At 30.1% G+C, this 20833-nt stretch overlaps 1 protein-coding gene across 7 annotated transcripts in view; it reads right to left on the reverse strand.

Moving 5' to 3' along the window:
* LOC145245897 (attractin-like protein 1) overlaps positions 1–20833 on the reverse strand; it is a 320643-nt gene that overhangs the window by 215998 nt on the left and 83812 nt on the right. The window lies entirely within an intron of this gene.

Here is a 20833-nt window from a genome sequence, read left to right on the forward strand (position 1 = left end):
TTAAAATAAAAAACTTAAAATAAAAAACTTAAAATAAAAAACTTAAAATAAAAAACTTAAAATAAATAACTTAAAATAAATAACTTAAAATAAATAACTTAAAATAAATAACTTAAAATAAATAACTTAAAATAAATAACTTAAAATAAATAACTTAAAATAAATAACTTAAAATAAATAACTTAAAATAAATAACTTAAAATAAATAACTTAAAATAAATAACTTAAAATAAATAACTTAAAATAAATAACTTAAAATAAATAACTTAAAATAAATAACTTAAAATAAATAACTTAAAATAAATAACTTAAAATAAATAACTTAAAATAAATAACTTAAAATAAATAACTTAAAATAAATAACTTAAAATAAATAACTTAAAATAAATAACTTAAAATAAATAACTTAAAATAAATAACTTAAAATAAATAACTTAAAATAAATAACTTAAAATAAATAACTTAAAATAAATAACTTAAAATAAATAACTTAAAATAAATAAATTAAAATAAATAAATTAAAATAAATAAATTAAAATAAATAAATTAAAATAAATAAATTAAAATAAATAAATTAAAATAAATAAATTAAAATAAATAAATTAAAATAAATAAATTAAAATAAATAAATTAAAATAAATAAATTAAAATAAATAAATTAAAATAAATAAATTAAAATAAATAAATTAAAATAAATAAATTAAAATAAATAAATTAAAATAAAAAAATTAAAATAAAAAAATTAAAATAAAAAAATTAAAATAAAAAAATTAAAATAAAAAAATTAAAATAAAAAAATTAAAATAAAAAAATTAAAATAAAAAAATTAAAATAAAAAAATTAAAATAAAAAAATTAAAATAAAAAAATAAAATAAAAAAATTAAAATAAAAAAATTAAAATAAAAAAATTAAAATAAAAAAATTAAAATAAAAAAATTAAAATAAAAAAATTAAAATAAAAAAAATAAAATAAAAAAATTAAAATAAAAAAATTAAAATAAATAAATTAAAATAAATAAATTAAAATAAATAAATTAAAATAAATAAATTAAAATAAATAAATTAAAATAAATAAATTAAAATAAATAAATTAAAATAAATAAATTAAAATAAATAAATTAAAATAAATAAATTAAAATAAATAAATTAAAATAAATAAATTAAAATAAAAAAATTAAAATAAAAAAATTAAAATAAAAAAATTAAAATAAAAAAATTAAAATAAAAAAATTAAAATAAAAAAATTAAAATAAAAAAATTAAAATAAAAAAATTAAAATAAAAAAATTAAAATAAAAAAATTAAAATAAAAAAATTAAAATAAAAAAATTAAAATAAAAAAAAAAATTAAAATAAAAAAAAAATTAAAATAAAAAAAAATTAAAATAAAAAAAAAATTAAAATAAAAAAAAATTAAAATAAGAAAATTAAAATGAAAAAAAATTAAAATAAATTAAAAAAAAAAAATTAAAATAAATAAAAAATTTAAAACAAAAAAAATCATGCACCATTGAGCAACAATGAGTTTTTTTAAATTTTATTTTGTTGCATTGTTACAATTACAAGGAGACAAGACAAACTTTGGTGGATTGCGACATCACCACTACAAACAGCTTTATAGCTAAACATTATCCAATGAGCCATCTACTACCCGTCAATGAGACGAACAGCTTTTTATCAGTAAAGACAATTTGTGGTGATCAAAGAAATCCATGCTATGCTACAAAAGGAATTAAAAATGATTATAAAAAAAAAACAAATAAAATATAAAATGATTATTCATGCTAATGTTATGAACAATTGTTGACACAAAAAGAGAAACGATTAAAATTAAAATATACGGAACTTATACCTGCCCGGTATTGTCTGAGAGAATCAGGTAAATCATTTTAATTTTTAATCTTTTACATACTTTTTAAACAAGTTATCTCTTGTTGATTTATTTTTAGCTGATTATTTTTAAATCTTTTCTATTAATAGTTAGGATGTAATTTTAAAATTTTTTAAAGTCATTTTTTGTAGAAAATGACATTATCAATAACACAGTATGAAGAAAATTGGTAAGTCAGAATCAAAGTCTGATTTGGCACATAAAATGCTATTAGTGTCTAATCTTGAAAATCTGAAAAATTGTTGATAATCACCAAACCGTTTTCCCCAAAAGAAAAAGTATTCATTTTCAGCAAGGCTGAATGAAATAAAAAATAAATATGGAGGACATGAAGAAAAATAAGCAATTTGTATTACCATTTGTTTAAAAATAAGCAAAATTTTTAAAATGATTGTAAAAAGATTTTGGAAAAGATTAAGACAATCGTCAATAATGAAGGAATAGGATTCATTTGTTATTCCTTTTTTACTAATAAAAAATTGTTAGAAAAAAAAAAATGTAATTGTAAAACAGACTCAAGTAATTTTTTTTTATATGCTTAATGTTTTATTTAGGTATTTGTTAAACCTGAAATCCATTGAAACTCCACATTTACAAGTGAATAAAGAATTTTCAAATGCTAAATGACTATTCAACCTAGTGTCACAAGTGATTGACTTAAAGGTTTTCTATTTTCAGTTTAAATATTTGGAACAAGCCGAGTAAATACTCAGCAAAAACAAGTGCACACCCTTTGTTAAAACAAAAGTGTTCGTACTAATATTCATATAGAATAATGAATTAATCAGTAAAGAAAGCCGAAAGAAAACATTTCGTTATGGAAATAGATTGAAGACAACCTTTTCTCTAACTAGCAATTTGCGTTCTCAATTCGCCTAAATATTTTAAATGGATTTGTCCAGCCCCCTTCCTCAACTTTTGAGCGATTGGACAGATTATATATTATACATAAAACATGTTTTCAACTTTGAAACAAAAAAATAGGTAATAATCACTACTATATCAACTTGATTCACGATTTTAGCATACCTGGTCTTGATACATGTAATAGTGATACAAGATATCAGCTTTCAATACCGAAACCAACACAAAATTTTGATATAGCCAAACTAGTATAATGCATCACTGCATTTAAGACTTCAAAAATGCACAGTAAAAAAAAATTTATGCGCACACAAAAAAAAAAGAAAAAAAAAAGAAAAAAAAAAAGAAAAAAAAAGCTATTTTAGAAAATTAACTGAAATAAATTTTAAACTGTTTCCACTTCATGAATTTCTTCGGTGAAATCTTTAACTATTGCAATATTAAATAGTAAAGCAACTGGCCCTGACGGTATTCCAATTATAGTACTCAAAAAACTTCAACCTGAACTAGCGCCCATACTTACAAAACTGTTTAAACGTTGTCTTAAGGAGAATAGTTTCCCATCTCCCTGGAAAATCTCATCAGTATGCCCTGTATTTAAGAATTCAGGTGATCGCTCATCCCCCTCTCAGTACAGGCCAATAAGTCTCCTGTGCGCCATGAGTAAGTTGCTAGAATCTGTGTTAAATACAGAAGTAATCAACCATCTCAACAAAAATAAACTTCTTAGTGACACTCAATATGGTTTCCGTTCTGCTAGATCTACAGCAGATGTGCTTACAGTTATATCACATAGGATTAGTAAATCTCTCGACGGTGGCAATCTTTCTAGGGCAATTGCTCTTGACATATCTAAAGCCTTTGATAGGGTATGGCATAAAGGTTTACTTCATAAGATCGCTAGCTATGGTATAGCTGGAAAAGTCTTCTCAATTATTAAATCATTTCTTTCTGATAGGTTCATAAGAGTAGTAGTTGAGGGGCAAAAATCAGAAGCTCACAGTATTAATGCCGGTGTCCCTCAGGGGTCCATCCTTGGCCCAACTCTTTTCCTGATCTACATTAATGATCTTCCAAATCACATCCTTACATCATTTGTAGACATTTATGCTGACGACACTACCATTTATGGTAGCACATCTAAGACAGTAAACGACCAAGTTCTCTCCAATTCTCTCTCCTCTGATCTTGAGCACGTAGTACAATGGGGAAAGGAGTGGCTAGTTACTTTTAATGCATCTAAAACCAAGCTTCTCTCTTTACATCATCAACATTCTAATCCACATTTGGCATCAATTGAAATGAATGGCTCTCGTCTTCAGGAGGCCTCAAGTTTTGACAAGCTTCTGGGCTTGACCATTACTCCTGATCTTAAATGGAACACGTACATCAAATCTGTTGCCAAGGCCGCTGGAAAAATGGTGGGATCTTTCTATCGATCCGGTAAATATCTCACTGCTGATGCTATTCTCTATCTATATAAGAGCCAGGTACGTCCAAGGATGGAATACTGTTGCCACATCAGGGCAGGAGCTGCTAGAAAGGACTTGTCCTGCCTTAATAGAGTTCAAAATAGACTTCGTAGCCTCGTAGGAGATGTCCTTTTCTCCTCCTTGCAACCTCTATCTCACAGAAGAGATGTTGCGAGTTTGTCTCTGATGTATCGTTATTTTCATGGAAAGTGTTCGACTGAGCTTCAATCTATGGTCCCCCCTCGCCAAACTTTCACAAGAAACACTCGTCTAGCTGTAAACACTATCAATAATTCCCCCCACTCTTTATCTGTGCCTAAACCTAAACGTAGATTCCATGAACAAAGCTTCTTTCTTAGAACTGCACGCCTGTGGAATTGTCTTCCGTTTTCCTGCTTTCCAGCTGACTACAATATGGTTGTGTTCAAGTCTAAAGTAAATAAGTTCTTGATGAGCCGTTCCATATAAGTTATCAAATTTACCAAATTTTCATTACTAATGATTACTATATTGTCCAATTTCTACTGTACACTCTTTAACCCTTATCCTTGAGTGGCCTCTGGGCCTTGATAATGTGGTGATGCCTATGTAAAAAAAAAAAAATTACCATTTTGTTATGGTTTCAGAAAAAAAAAAAACAAGAGACAAGTTTGTGTGGGCTTTACACATTAGTTTCTTTACTATTAGATATTTAAATAGACAAATGTTTAAGAAAAAAAACTGCCGTTAATTCCCTTGAATTTAGTTTTAACTGGTGCCATTAACTCCCCATGAGAGTTAATCATTTTTATGCAGCTTGTAGATTTTCATTTTTCTTGTACTTCCCCACTAAAAATAAATGTAGCTACTCAAGTGACATTGAGTATTATAGCTAGTTAGATCTAAAATCTTTATCCTACCCAAGAAATAAGGTACTTGTGCAGTTAGTATTCATATGAAAAAAACAAAAAAAAAACAAAGAAAATCCTACCTGTGACGTGCATAAAAGTTATTAAAACCGAAAATCACGTTATATAATCGAGTAGTATGACTTAAATGAGAAATAAGGTGCTTCATTATGGTATCCAGATGACAAAAATTCTTACTCTAGACGTTTAGAAAAGTTAGCACAACATACTTCTTTCATTTTTAAAAGAGCAAAAAGGTACTTGTACAGTATAGTACCCATATGAAAAACAAGAAAATCTTACATGTGACGTACAAAACTATGTAATATATTCGAGTAGCATGACATTTATATAAGAAATAAGGTGCTTCTTCACTATAGCACTGATGTAAAAACACTCTTACCTGTGAGATACAGAAAAGCTAGCACAACAGAAAATTATGTAAATTATTTTGAGTATATGTTGTACATTACCCATCTTAGGTAAGGAAAAATTTTTTCCATATGTGCTGTAAATTTCCTGTCCTAAAAAAAATATAATTATTTCATATGTTGTGTAATACCCGTCCTAGGATAGATAAAATATTCTTTTGCTCGAAATATGGCAAATGATACAGACATCAAAATATTTTATTTTTGAACAGTTTCTTTTTACATGTTTATTTTATCTAATTAGAAAAAAATTCTTTTTGAACATTATGTCTCCTAATTTACATAATATTACTTTCAGTATTATTTCTGTAAATAAACATTTCAATGAAAATAAGTTTTCAAATATTCTCACGTGTTGACTTACATTTTCGTATGTTTAAAATAAATTCAAAAGAGTCTTCAACAGACGCTAAATTTAATGCAGGTCATTTTCATAGCAAGAAAGATTCTCTGGGTCAATATGCCCTCGTACAACAAAATGATAAAGTTTTACTAGCTCATTAAAAACACTAATGGCAGTTTAACTGAATAATTAAAATTTTTTCTTGGTCTAACTTAGATGATAGAAGCTATTTTTAGGCATTTTACTTTTTAAAAGTATTTTAAGAGGTTCAGTTTCTTGATATTTATTTAGGTTCTTTGTGTCTTATCCTGTATGGATTTTTTTCAGGATAAAAATACATAAATGCATAATACATTGTATTAACTTTTATCAAATTTAACAAATCTGATAAGAGGCTTGAAGTGCATTGTGTACACCTTAAAAAAAAAAAAAAAAAAAAAAGGGGGGGGGGTAATTTATAGAAGGCAATACAATGCAGATGTTAAGAGTCAACAAACTGAAGCAAATTAAGGCATAACAGTGGAACGAGCTACACAGATATAACATTGCATTGTGTTCTTGCATCAGTGTGGTCCAAGCAAGTTTTGTATGGTATATTTCAGAAATATTTTCACGTACACTATATATTAAAGTTGAACATGTATTAAGTGAATCCGGATAATTCGTTCCACCATTATATATCTTAATTTGCTTCAATTTGTGTATTATACATTAACAAATCTTGTTTATATGTGTATATATATATATATATATATGCAAGACAAAAACTAAAACAAGGAAGTGTTGCCGGCAGTAATGATAGGATGGGCTATCTACTTGAAGTATATGGATTTATTAAAAACAAATCAATGATAGCTAACTTGACTGGTTCACCCAATTTTATACCCCCCCCCTCCCACAAACATCAGGTTCTCAGAACTGTGACCTACATTTAAATAGGCAGAGAACTGCACCTTAGTAAAAGTAATGTTTTTAAGACAAACAAACATGGGTCATAACTAGGGCTATGACAACAGCATATTCTTTTCATTGTTTTGACTCTTGGGTATATATCCGTTAATATCTTATGTTTTTATATAGACATATGTGGTTCTCGATTGATTGACTGTCTTATTGTGTTGGATACTCTAGTCAAAACAATAAAAAGAATATTCTGTTGTCACAGCCCAAAGTCAACAGTGCAACTATTAATATTTCCAATAAGTGCCATTTTATGAACCAGCAAGACTTAAAAAAAAAAAAAAAAAAAAAAAAAAAAAAAGAAGAAAAGAAAGTAATCTTATATACGACATAATCACGTGCTCACATCAATTCTCATTAGATCACTGAAGTTAAGCAACTTAGAGCTTGGTCATTACAAGATGAGTGATCATTTGGGAATACCAAGCACTGTGTGTAGGATGACCTTGAGACCGTCCTGCAACAACTTAAAAATCTAACATCTTCCTTCATATTCACATGAAACTTCTTTAGGCAGGTTGCATCAGCTTCCTTCAGGGTGAATACCGATAGTTATGTAATCTTTAATTCATGTGAAAACTTCTGCAACTTTTAATAGAAAAGAGAAAAGAAGTCGCCAGCAGTCAACTGATCTTGTTTCATGTTTTTGAAACAATTATCAACTTTTTTCTTTGTTTTTTTTTATTTTATTTTTTTTTTTAACCAATTTCCCACGTTTGATTCCTGGTAACACCAAACAAATGAATCAGTATTTTTGGAAATAACCATGCTGATTCTATAAAGGTTTGTAAATGGTACTTTTCGGGTTTTAGCCAGACAGAAAATTCAGAAATAAAACTGCTTTGTATAATGGACTAGCAGAACTGTGCCTCCCCTTACCGGATATGAATAACAAAATAAAACCGTTTAAAAAGTGTGTAACATTTTCCTTTAAAAATGTACCTATCACTTCCTCACTTTCAACTGAAATCAAATTTGGTACTAAAGTCTGCATATTTATATAAATTAAGATAAGTCACAGAAGTGGAGGCTTTTGGATTCAGTACATTTTATTTACAAATGTGTTTTATTGTTCATACAAAAAATATTTTTAGCTTTAAACCTTAAAAGTAAAAAAGGTGTTCATATTTTTATATCATAGGTGTACATTAAAACAAATGAAAAAATCATAAGTGGGGAATAAAACTAAAATAACAAATAGAAGCTGCCAAAACTTTTTCTATACAGTCTTAAAATGTATTCAAACAGTTTAAAAAATAGATCTGGTTTATATAAATGAACACAAAGGTTTAATTTTTAAAATAGAATGAAAAAAACCTTAAATTTGATTTTTCCTTGAAAAATAACTAGATTGAACAAAATTTAGTTATTTTTAGATTACTTATACAGAGTGCACCAAAATAAATAAACACAGGTCAATTATTACAACTGACTGTAAAATGTTTATATTCATGCAGTGTACAAGGATTATTGATCCAGCATTTTAAAGATCGTATTAAAACTCCAGCTAAAATGTATAATTTTAAATTAATTTTGAGTTTTGATGGGGACATGGATGTAGAAATATCGGTACTAGTGCATCCTTTGAACCAGGCATAAGCCAGCGTTTGCTCAGCTTTTTCCTGAGCATGACGTCTACAGCCAGATTATGCTGAGCGTCGCCGATGAAATAATAATGCTATGTAAAAAGAAAATAGCAGAATGTTAAATGAAGAAACGAAGAAAAACCTACCGTAATTTTTATTAACTGTTAAAAAGATTAGTGGTTTTTTTTTGTCAAATAATTTTAAGCAAATGTTTTCAAGAAAAGGTTCAAAATATGGTTAGGGTCTTTTCTGTTTTCATGTATTATTTGGTGAAAAAGTTAAAAGTTGATGGGTTAGGGTCCCCGCCTCCTGAGAATTAGCAAAGGTCTCAATCTGAATTGCTGTCCACCGTCGACACTTCACATAACACTCGGTAATGCTGCCTTTTTTTTGCTAAGCTGCACTTGTGGCCACATGTTGCGCATTGTATTGCTTTTGTCAGTAGTTTCCGGCGTCTGTAGCTGTTGGCCCAAGACAGACATTCATGTTTTGCTCTTTTGACTTGTATGTAAAAAAAAAAAAAAAAAAAAAAAAAAAATGGTGATTTTTTTCCTCTACCAATATTTATCCAATTTCTCATCTGCTGCTCCAGAGTAGCGCATACATGTCAAGTTGAAACTAAGTGCACAGCGTTGTGATTGGCTGATCGCCAGGTTACATCAGACAGCAAAACCAGAGCCGTTGATGTCATGTTCCACAGAAAGCCGAGCAAATGCAGAGTTACGTCTGGCTCAAAGGATGCACTAGTACCGAAATATTCAGAGAACATTGCAATATCTATGACTAACAGATTTGTATGTCTGAATGCGATACTATGCTATTACTATCTTTTAATGCTCAATTCAAGGAGATGGTAATGTAATATCTGTTCTATTTCCAGGATCTCAACCTCTCGGGCATTTTTTTTTTTTTTTTTTTATAGGAGGGAGAGGGTTACTGCAGCGTCTCTTGTCATGAAATCATTCCCCCAAACAGCATTACTTCCTCCTTTTGGAAGGGGGATAGGAGATGCCTGTTGTCATGTATACTAGCAAAATCATGCAACTAGAAGGCTACATATTTTTACTAGTTCAAGTAAATTCCCATAAAACACATGACCTTTAATCAGAGCAGATTTATCGTTTTGCTTAACCTTTCAGAAAAGCCCAAAAAGAAAAATAAAACTACAGATTCTATGCTATTTTTAAATCAAACTAAAATTTCCTACCTATATGTACTTCCTCTGCAGGAGGCTAGACACAAAGTTAGGTAAGGTTTTGCCCTGACTGCACACCCTCCCTCTCTCGAGCAGAAAAAGTAAAGTCTGAGGTATTGTTCTATTCAATCCTATGAGGGTCATTCTTCCAAACAAGGACAAAGTATCGAGGACGTATCATCAACTAAGTAAATATTCTTAGTGCAACTACTAGAGGGTTTTATTTTCTTTGGTAATTCAAGAACAAATTTTTTTTCTTATTTGGAAATGGGAGGAGGGAATAAATTTAGACAATCAAGAAAACTGTGTGCGGCTATAATTTTAATGTTGGTCTATAGTTTGTTAGATTTTTTTTTCTTAAAAAAATACATAAAGAACCAAATGTTTAAGCAGCTCGTTTTGAAAATCAAGGATTTTAGAAGCTTTCAGGTAATGCTTCCTTAACTTACCTTAACGTAGCTAAAGATTTTCTAAAATAGGTACAACATTCATACAACATGGTTTAAACCACGAGAAGGAGGGACTATAACAGATGACAAAATTAAGCTATTAAAAACTAATTCCTTCAAGAGATTTGGAGATTTCAAAATCTTGAGAACATTCAACAAAATACAAATCTTATGAAAACCATATACTCAAGTTTTCAATTTATTTTTTAACTACTAGCTTGTGACATCAACCTAGGCTACTTTGACACGAGGGGGGGGGTACAATGATAATTTGATGCCAACCTGCATTTTTGCTTTTAACCGTAATTTGTTTGACCTCTAAAACTGGGCTGTACCATATGTATAAGTACAACATTAGACGGGGTTTGCAACTAAATTTGCTCTACAAGTCTGGCCAGCTGATAAGTACCCTTCCACAGCAATTTTATATTAACATTGAGATTTGCATTCTCATTGGACAACAGTAAACAGAAAATTCAATAGTTTATGGTTGCAGAGTATTTCTTGAGATACTTTCCCAAGCAACATTGGGACATTCGTTAGATAGTTTGTAAAAACAAAATGCATGTAATAACATGTATATCTGCAGGTTAGCATGGAACATTAGAAAAAATAAGAGACCTTTCAACTTTGAAAGCAATAAAATTGGTTATTTTTGAGAGTTGATTCTTTGGGAAGAAGGAGCAGTTGTACTTGAGTTACAAATTGGGGGGGGAGAAAAAAAAAATTAGCTCTGTTGATTAATAGATCAACAAATAGCCATTTTGTTTTCTGTTGAAAAAGATAATTAAAATTTTGGAAAATTATGTATTACATAGTAAAATGCGAGCATAAAAAGTAATATGGTTAAGATTAAGCTCAGAAAAGTAAAAGGACTAGTTAAAACTGGAAGAGAAAAAGATGAGATTCTACTTAAAAAAAAAAAAATGAATTTATAACTTAAAATATTGCAGTATTAAGAATTTAAAAAAATTCAATTTAATTTAACATAAATTACTTTTCATGCTCACATTTTTCTATGTAATCCATGATTTTTCCAGGCTTTACTTTGAAATATTTTCTTTGTTTAATGTCAACAATCCATAAAGTTACCAACTTAAATTAACTAAATATCAAAATCAAATAAAACGTAAGTAAATAAACAAAAGGGACAAAAAATAGAATTAACGGGTGATGTAAGCAAAATATCAGCCCTAGCATGGCAAAGAGCATCACTTTTGTTAACTATATAATCCAAATAATATGGTATGCGAGCGAGTCCTGCTATGATTTATGAAAGTGTCAACGACAGTTGCTTCGGTAACCAACAGCCAATCAGAAGAAACCTTAACAATTCTGAGGACTTTTTAACACCAGTAATTCTATTTGTTTCAATGAACGAAAATTGAACATTTTTATTTCAAAATATAGCCGAGAAGGTGACCTATGAACTGTAAAAATTGTTTTAATTTGGTAGCAAAATGAGAGTGGTGAAGCTTTAAAGCAGCTTTAAACACTACCGTGTTCAAATGATAGGGGGTTGGTTGAAAATAAAATTTTAATGCATTTTGTAAAAATTTCCTGCTAGTTTAAGGTTTTTTTTTTTTTGTTTTTTGTTTTTTTAAATTTCCTACAAGATTACCAAAAGCCATTATTGAAAGAATTCCATTATGTTGAGATACATATTAAAAGTAAATGGTTTTGTTTTTAAAACAATTGTGGAAGTTGAAAGTAATTTTTTTTTATATTGGTAAAACACTAATAACAGTGTCAAAGAATTAATTCTTTAAGAACGTAAGACCCTTTATAGGCACAGCAACTGAAATGGAGCGGGGAAAGGGGGTCAACTGAGATAATTGCAAATTTCCCATGACAACACAAAAAAAAAGTATATTTAATTTCATTAGTTTAGTCACAAATCGAGGGGGAGGGGTAAGAAGATGGCGAGAAATTGTCAATTAGACAAAGAAAAATAAGCACAACTCTAGATTAACAAAAAATACCCCCCACCCCCACCCCACTCGACCTGAACCACTTGTTAGAAGTGGAGACTGGTTATGCAGGTTTTATTGGCATCTGTTTGAATTAAGCAAATTCGACGAATTACTGGCAAAATGTTGTATTTAACATTTTTATGTTATTAGGTCGGCGCAAAAATGTTTTTTTTGTATCATATATATATATATATATATATATATATATATACATACACACACTATTTTTGCACCAACCTAATACCAGCAAACAGGATATAAAAAAAAATAGTTTAAGTAAATGTTATTTAAATCTTAATCATTAACATCAAATTTCTATCAATTTCAATAGGCTTTAAATTTTTCACAAAATCTACATGCCATTCCAATTTTCCTTAAATTCCATTTGAGATAACCCATAAAATTATAGAAATTTATTAGAATGTAGAATTGTTTTTCTTTTCTGAAATTAAATCCAACAAAAATAAAATTAAGGAAACTACCTCAGTGAAGAACGCATTTAAAGAGGGTTTGGACATTTAAATCATTTTAAATTTCTAAGATTAAAATAACTAGAAGCATTTTACATAAAATCTATTTGTCGTTTTTAAGAAAAACGGCATGGGCAAATAGATTTTTTCAGAAAACGCTGTGTTAAGTTTTAGTTTACCTCATATTGCAAATATTTTTAGTTTTTCTGTCAAGACAAAAGTTGTAAACATGACTACATGTACAATTATTTTTGACCAGCAATATATCTTCACAATCTACACAAATATAGAATCTATATTTACTTTGATCATGATATCACTAGTAGTTTGAACTAGTGATTATATTAAAAGTTCTAATCACTATTTAACTACTATATAAACCTTTTCTCGAACTAAAGTATCTTTCTCTCTCCCATTACAGGTTTGAATATTTTTGCAACCTCCTGTCGGTTCTTTCAAAATACAAAATCACAAGTCCTCATGTTTAGAATATGTTGCAAGAAATTCACTGCATATATTAAAGAATTAGTCTCAACCACCTTTTCATAATTATAAATAAATATAGATAAAATAGTATGTATTTGTGTGCGTGTTTAGATCTGTTGATCATCCTTTTAAAAGTTTTTCTGGTCAGAGTGCAAATGTGCTTAGACTTATGAGGGAGCGTTCCACCTAAATAGATCAGAGGGGATTGCAAGTTGCATTGTTATGATTGAACTTATGCATTCACGACCTCAGTTTCATCTGTTGCAGATATTGATAGTGTGAGACTAAGAAAGCAACTGTCAAGGACATGCATCAGAAACATGTGCGTCATTGAATCCCTCCATGCAGGGAAAAAAAAAAAAAAAAAAATTAACTGAACATTCACTATCACCTTTTGAACATGAGCCAATGCAGTTGATATTAGCAGTTACTAGATGGGTTCTATTACAGAATGCCAATAGATGTAAGTGACAAAGCATGTACCAGATAGATGCCCATCATCCCAGTGCATCAAGAATGGTGGTGACTATGTAGAAAAATAAATTCTGGAGCACATGTTCGCTTGTTTTAATGGTATTCATAGCGGTTCAACTTTTACTTTTGTATATCTTGTGTACATATATACACACATTTCCTTTGACAGAAAGTTTTAATTTATTGATTTATGCCCCCTTTGTGATTTGAGGGGGGTTGGGATCACAGTCCACTAGATTTTTTCTTTTAAATTTCTTTCTTAACTTTAATAGCCATAATTAATGTATTTGAAAACGAATGTGAATAAAGAGTACACTTCAAAACTAAAAGACTATGAATTTTGGCTATAGCTGCATGGCATAAAGGTATTTAGTTTTATGAAAAGTGGGACTGGGAGCCAGTTACTAAAACTCATATCTCTAATTCTGATGAAATTAATTTAAAAACACCAATTAATAAATATTCCCAAAATTTCAGTTTTTTTAAAAAGTTGGAGGGGGGGGCATGTGGATACAATCTTACGCTTGAAAATTAAAATATTTCCGACTTTCATGAAATTTTACCCATAATCATTATACACAAATTAAAGATTCCTTAATAAACTTGAATTTTAAGAAATTCAAGTTTATTAAGTCTGAAACTTGAGATTCTTCTATAATGAACATCTTCATTAACTTGAATCAAAATTGGAATAAGGATTCTAAACATAAGGTTTAGTAGAACATACATCTTAATTTTAATCTTTGTAAAGCGATAATGTAGTGCAAACCTGTTTTGCTCATTAAATTAACTACCATCCATTTCAAGACAGATACATACAGAGCTATTTCATACAAACCAGTTTTAAATGTAGCATCCGCCTGTTCTACAAGTACTTTAACGGTGAATGCGCCGATGAACTGCAAGCCCTTGTACCCCCCTTGACGTAAATACCCGAAAAACCGCAAAATCCCACCCCTTCACAGTTGAGATCCTAGATGCAAGAGCCTTCTACTCCAGTAGTTTCTTCCCCAGAAACTCTAGACTTTGGAATTCCCTTCCGGGTTCCTGCGTCCAACTGTACTGACATGCAGAAGTTCAAGTGTTATGTGCCTAATAGTAGCCTCCTACATCAAAGTGGCAATGTGCCTTGTTTGGGGTTAAAAAAAAAAAAAAAAAAAAAAAAATCATTTTAGCTTTTGCACCATAAGGAATCAATACCTTTTTCATTTGGAGTTGACTTCCATGAAGTCGGTATTTTGTTTTATTTTTGTCTTTGAAAAATTATTTGTGGGATGGTAACTGCTGCACATTAGTGTTGTATAATTTAATCTGTGCAGTTAGGGTTACACCCTGAAATATACTGAAAAGCAGACAAATATTCCCAAGTCGTTTTGGCCTGTGTATTATGTGACAATACACTAATGTCGGCATTACTTGAACTAACTAGCTTAGTAGGAAGGATACTTAACTCATGCAGTCAGTACAAAGTTATAAAAACAAATGCATAAGAAACAGCTGTGATCTATTTAAATAAAAAAAAAAAGTGGGGGGGAATAACATTTTGAATCTTGTCAATGTCAACACTATTCCTGCGACATACAAAGAAAAGTCTCGTAATACAAATTGCGCAGCCAATTTGAACTATTCTGCAGCTGTATATTATTAAAACATGTCAGCACAAAGAATCATCTACTTCCTTATACAACCAATTTTTTTTTAACACTTATTTGTACTCGAGGCAACAAATATCCAGGATGGACTGAACAAGCTTCTTCCGTAGAACAGTTCCCCCGCCCCCTGAAAGGGTGCAGGCCACACATTGATCCATAGCAGCCAAGATAGTAAGGAGCAGCCAGTCCTGGGACTAGCTAATACCAGAAACTTGTGGACCAGAGTTAGGTACAATGTCTACTCTGACAACATGTAAGCAAGTCTTCAACGGACTCGAGTATCTTCGTCAACCTTGGAATGGTTCTGAAGCTATTGCTTCATGAGTTAACTTGTCTGGATTGTGGCACACAGCATGGTTGAACCAGCAAAACCACATCTTTTAAAGAATTGTTAAGGGATGCACTGCTTTCAGATTTGGTTATTGAAGACTAAGCAGTGCCATCGAACCTGCAGAATTTAGGAGAGGCAGGTATTGGCACTCCTAACCTGTTGAGATCCATAGTTTTCAGTTTTACAGCTATAAAGAATGATCATCTAAGTACTAGATTTTTTTTATTGCTTAAATAAAATGATTAAATACCATAGTAATTGTAAAGCCATCAATGGATTCTTTAGGGCGAGTCTAGAAACAAAAATTAGTTTCTAAACATAAAATCTATGGAAAATAAATTCAATTAAAAAGTAGTCACTTCTAAAATCAGCACTACAGGGTAGTGTTGTAACGTTTTACCTACCAAACCCAACTTGCAGAGTCTGGAAGTACAAGATCTTACTGACTTCTAGAACTTCAAAATATCCTACTCAGATTCCTTATTTTAAAACCTTCCAATATTAACTTTTTGGATTCTTCCAAGATAGCATTTATTCCCGTTATTCAACAAAATTTGTTTGTACAACTTTTGGCGATTTATTTTAATCATTTTAACATTAATTTTATTCAAAGTTTCTTTGTTTTTTATAGCGGCTTGATTTTCCTTTCACAATTTCAACGCATGTTATGTAAAGAGACTTTTCCTTAGTGCGTGTTGCCAGGATACGCTGAAGGCTGCAGGAAGCATTCATGTTACGATTGATGAATTGACAAAAGGAAAACTTGCCACATGCAGGTGAAATCCTTGGACCGAATGCTGTAAGTTTGTTATTGAAGGAAACGAAGGCATGTCAATCATAATGAAGCTGTCTGTTGGGAGTGTTGACTGCAGTGAGCAAAGTTATGTCTGATCGACATAAAAACTTGGATTTAAAAGATTCTGAATACAACTAAGGGGGCAACCAGAGTTATCCAGAAAATCTGTCCTGGCAAAAATTTACTTTCACCATAACTAATGTTTGTGCAAAATTTCAAAAGTCTAAGGTGTGGTTATTGAGAAAAGTGTGAACAAATGAACAGGAGTTGGTCCAGTGTCTCTTGCCAGGGGGATCAAAAATGATAATATGCAAAGAGTAAAATGGCCAACTTATTTGCAAGTAAACTGAAATGAATTCTGGTAAATTTAATTCAAGATTTAAAATCTTATCACTTTAATTAAAAAATTAAATAGCATAAGTGAAAAGAAAAATGATGAAAATTGGGAGGGAGAATAGGGCTTTTAGAAAGCTTCAATGACTAATATGAATTCAAAGTAGTAAACCACATTTACTGAACAAAATTTTTAAGACCACATAAGTACAATAAAGTTCAAAGTTATTGAATTATTTGAATAAAAAGTAGTTTTCAGTTTTTTTCAGAGAAATTTCTCGAGATATGGCATGAAGCCACTTGATGTAAGGAGCTAAAAACAAAAGATGATTACCACAAAAACAGATACCTATCAGCCTTAGTCTAGAGACGAGGAGGGGGGGGGGGTCAAGGCTATAGGTAAGAGGAAGCAGTCAGCAAGTAGAGTGTTTCACAAGTCTGCAGTTCTTGGAAATAAGCTACTGGAATAGGAAGCTCTTTTATAATGATGGATCAAAATAGCAAATTGATGGAGACTACCAGCTTCAAGACACTAGTTTAAAATCTTAAGTCAAAACAATTAAAACGTTACAATAAAAAGTCATAATATAGAGCTATGGATAATGAGCACTTTCACCTATTTCTTTTATTATAGAATTCAAATATGAAAGCATTTATTATGGACTAGTGGGGAGGGAGAGCCCTTGCACGGTCTTAAAATATACTTAATATATTTTGATTCATGCAGGATTTAAAAAAAATTTTTTTTATTTATTACAGAGCCAATTCTCCATTGAATATTATATTGTATCTAATATAGAATAGATTTCAAAAGAAAAAAAAATGACCGTCATCAACTAGAATCAAAACCAAACCATTTAGCACTCCATCTATATTCCCTATTGTTTGAGCTATCAACAGATAGGCAAGATTTAAAATTAAACCGTTTCAAGCGTTGACTGAATTTGTGTATGCGCAAAAGTAATAAAAAATCTCGGCAAGTTGAAATGAACATTTTGCATTTCAACTTGCTGGCATTTCTGTACGTCATCTAAACAAAAAGATTTGCTCATTATAAACTATCCTTGATGTATGATTACTAGGGCTATGACAACATTCTTATTGTTTTGACACGAGTATATATCCAACAGACAGTGAAGAATCATATCACTATATAAAATCATGCAAGATTAACCGATATATACTCGAGAGTCAAAATAATGAAAAGATATTCTCTTGTCATAGCCCTAATAATTTCTATTTCCTGTTAATTTCAGGGTTATGTGACTAGTAGTTTAAAAGTTCAAAATATATTTGAACACACATCCGTTTTATTTACATAGATTAAAGTATTTTTACATTTACCCATGGTAAAAAGTATTGCATCAGTACGTGTTGAATATCCGACATCCATAAATATAATAGACTAGCTTAGATTGTAGAAAGGACCGAATTTTATTAGACTCCATATATGGCTTTTATTTCTTGGAGGGGGGGGGGGTTATGCTAATTTTCATTCTAGGAAGTTAGAAAAATTCAAGTATTAAGCTTAAAAGCTCTTAAAAATTCAAGTATTAAGCTTAAAAGCTCTTAAAAATTCAAGTATTAAGCTTAAAAGCTCTTAAAAATTCAAGTATTAAGCTCAAAAGCTCTTAAAAATTCAAGTATTAAGCTCAAAAGCTCTTAAAAATTCAAGTATTAAGCTTAAAAGCTCTTAAAAATTCAAGAACCTTGTGACTACAGATCAAATTCAATACAAATCTGAAATATTTGCATTTTCAAGTAGCAAGATGTGTCTATGTTCACTGAAGACCCTTTAAATACAAAAACTTAAATTGGAGTATTAATTGATGTCTAACATTAAAATTTCAAATATCTTCTACCTATCTGCATAAAATTTACCCACATTTAGGCATCTTCCGCTAATCAGCTATGGTCCTAAATTCATAATGATCAGTTAATTTAGGAATGGAATCTATAAATATCCCCCACACACACACACACATACACACACGAGCCTCTACATTGAAAAATGTAGAAAGTTTGTTTCCTTTGACGACCACTAAATTGTGCAATGCAACACTAAAAATTTCTGATATTTTATATCAATATTTGTTGGGTTTCAGATCCAAATATACCTATCATAACATTTAAGTATGACATGAGCCAAAGAATTGTTGGGGTTCCACTTTCCACTGTTAAGTAATGATTCAATTCAGAGAAAAATATCTTGCCTAAGTCAATTATAACCCTTTGGCAGCAATCTTCATTATTAAGAAAATACTTTTGCCATATCTATATGCAATTTCAAGTCGATCAAATTCAAACATGGGTTCATTTTTAACTGTAGGAAGATTGCATGTCCTATCTTAAGAATGGCATATTTATACAAGCTACTCCTCCCTCAAGTACAGATTTTCATATTTATTACCTTCATTAGTTTATAATAGATATTCTAATAAGAATGTTAATATTAACACCAGCTGGTAGTCTATAATCATAACCTTCATTAAAGGCCAGCAAAGTTTGTATTAACAGGTTTCCTTTTCTTTTTTAAATAACCTTGGCAATGTGGCAGTAATCTTTTTCATGCTATCAGTGGATTCAATCTTCAACATCATCTAGATCAGCATAAATAAACAGCTGTTTACAGCTTCTCATTAAACGATTGCTACATTGCTAAATTATGTTACCATCGAGTCATTCTCTAAAAAAAAAAAAGTTGGATTACTATTTTGTACTAATTAAAAGTCAATTAAGTCACAAAAAGCAACCCTAGAAGCAGTATAGAAAAAAAAAAAAAAATTTTTAAATGTATGAATACAGTTTCTAACTTTTTAAAAAATGAGGATCAATAATTTGGAATTAGATTATTCAGGCTACTGTTCTAATCTTGAATTATTCATATAGTTTGACTGATAAAACCGCCAACCTCCTTCAGGTGTATCTTGTCAAACTCTGGAATCTGCACAGAATTTTGAATGGGACCCTTTAATCCAGGGGGATTACCTGCTCTCATTCTGTCAAGGACCTATGGCATAATGGATAAAGTTCCAGATAAAATTCAGTTGACTCTTCTGGAGGTTGAAGGTTTAATCATCATTGCAGGGCAATACAAATACAATTGTGAATTACTTAATACCTCTACCCAGTCATAGTTGATTAAACAAGAGCATGCCATCCCCGTAGATTAAGTAAAGGGTTCTGTTTGAAATTCCATGCAGATTCTCTTGTAGAACACAATACACATGAAGAAAGTAGTAAAGTAAAAATATTAACAGTTAAAATATTGCAGCATAGAATAAAATTTGAATTTAAAATACTAGCAGTTCAGCAAAGCTTTGCTCGGGCCCTATGGACTGTTCATAAGCGACTCGTGTCCAGGTAACTTACAGCTAAAATTTCAAGTGTTTAGACCCAAAATTGATTAGTTTGCTAGAGACTGCAACGGTCAAATCTTGAATTTTGACTCCTTGGCAGCCAAATTTTCCGGAAAAAAAAAAAAAAAAGTTTGCCCTATGTCTGAATACACTTTGTAAAATTTCAAATGTTTAGACCAGAAATTAGATGAGAAATTTGGTAGAGCCTGCAGAGGTTAATTTTTTTTAAACTGACCCCAATTTTGGTAGAGTTTTCAAAAGGTCAAATCATTGAACATTGACCCCTTGAAAGGCAAATTTCTGATCGAAAACCGATTAAGATTTTCCCAAATCTCAATTACCCGCTATATCAAATCTAGAGTCTGTAGACTGAAAATTGACAGTAGTTGGGTAGGGAAATGCACAGACACACACAATTTCACTTTTATAGATATATAGATTAAGTTGAGATGAAGCACTCTTTAGTGTTGGTGAGCAATCACATAGAGATGATGTCTTGATTAAAAAGAAAAAAAAAAAATCCCATTACTCCACTGGGTTGGTATCATGAAGGACATCCGATCTTAATTTCTTTAATTGAGGCAAGAGTTTATTTCAAAATTCTTAAGATATCAATTTTGAGAAACTATACATGATCTAACCAAGCTGATAAAAATGCAGCAGTACAATTTGAGGAAAATAGAAAGTCAACCATGGGTTTACTCACTTTCTTTTTGTCCTCATATTCCAAGAGCGACATTTCTTATGAGGGTGGAGGTGACGTTTTCTGTCACCATCTATTTATGTAACACTTGTTGGCTAGTTGTTGGCCTTTAAGTAGTATTTTTTTTTTTTAAACTTTCTACATCAAGTGACTTTATGTCTTGTCTGGAGCGATTACC

The sequence above is a fragment of the Euprymna scolopes genome, chromosome 23 (genome assembly GCF_053919585.1).
Source record: "Euprymna scolopes isolate OS-2025 chromosome 23, ASM5391958v1, whole genome shotgun sequence".
NCBI classification, from domain to species: Eukaryota; Metazoa; Mollusca; class Cephalopoda; order Sepiida; family Sepiolidae; genus Euprymna; species Euprymna scolopes.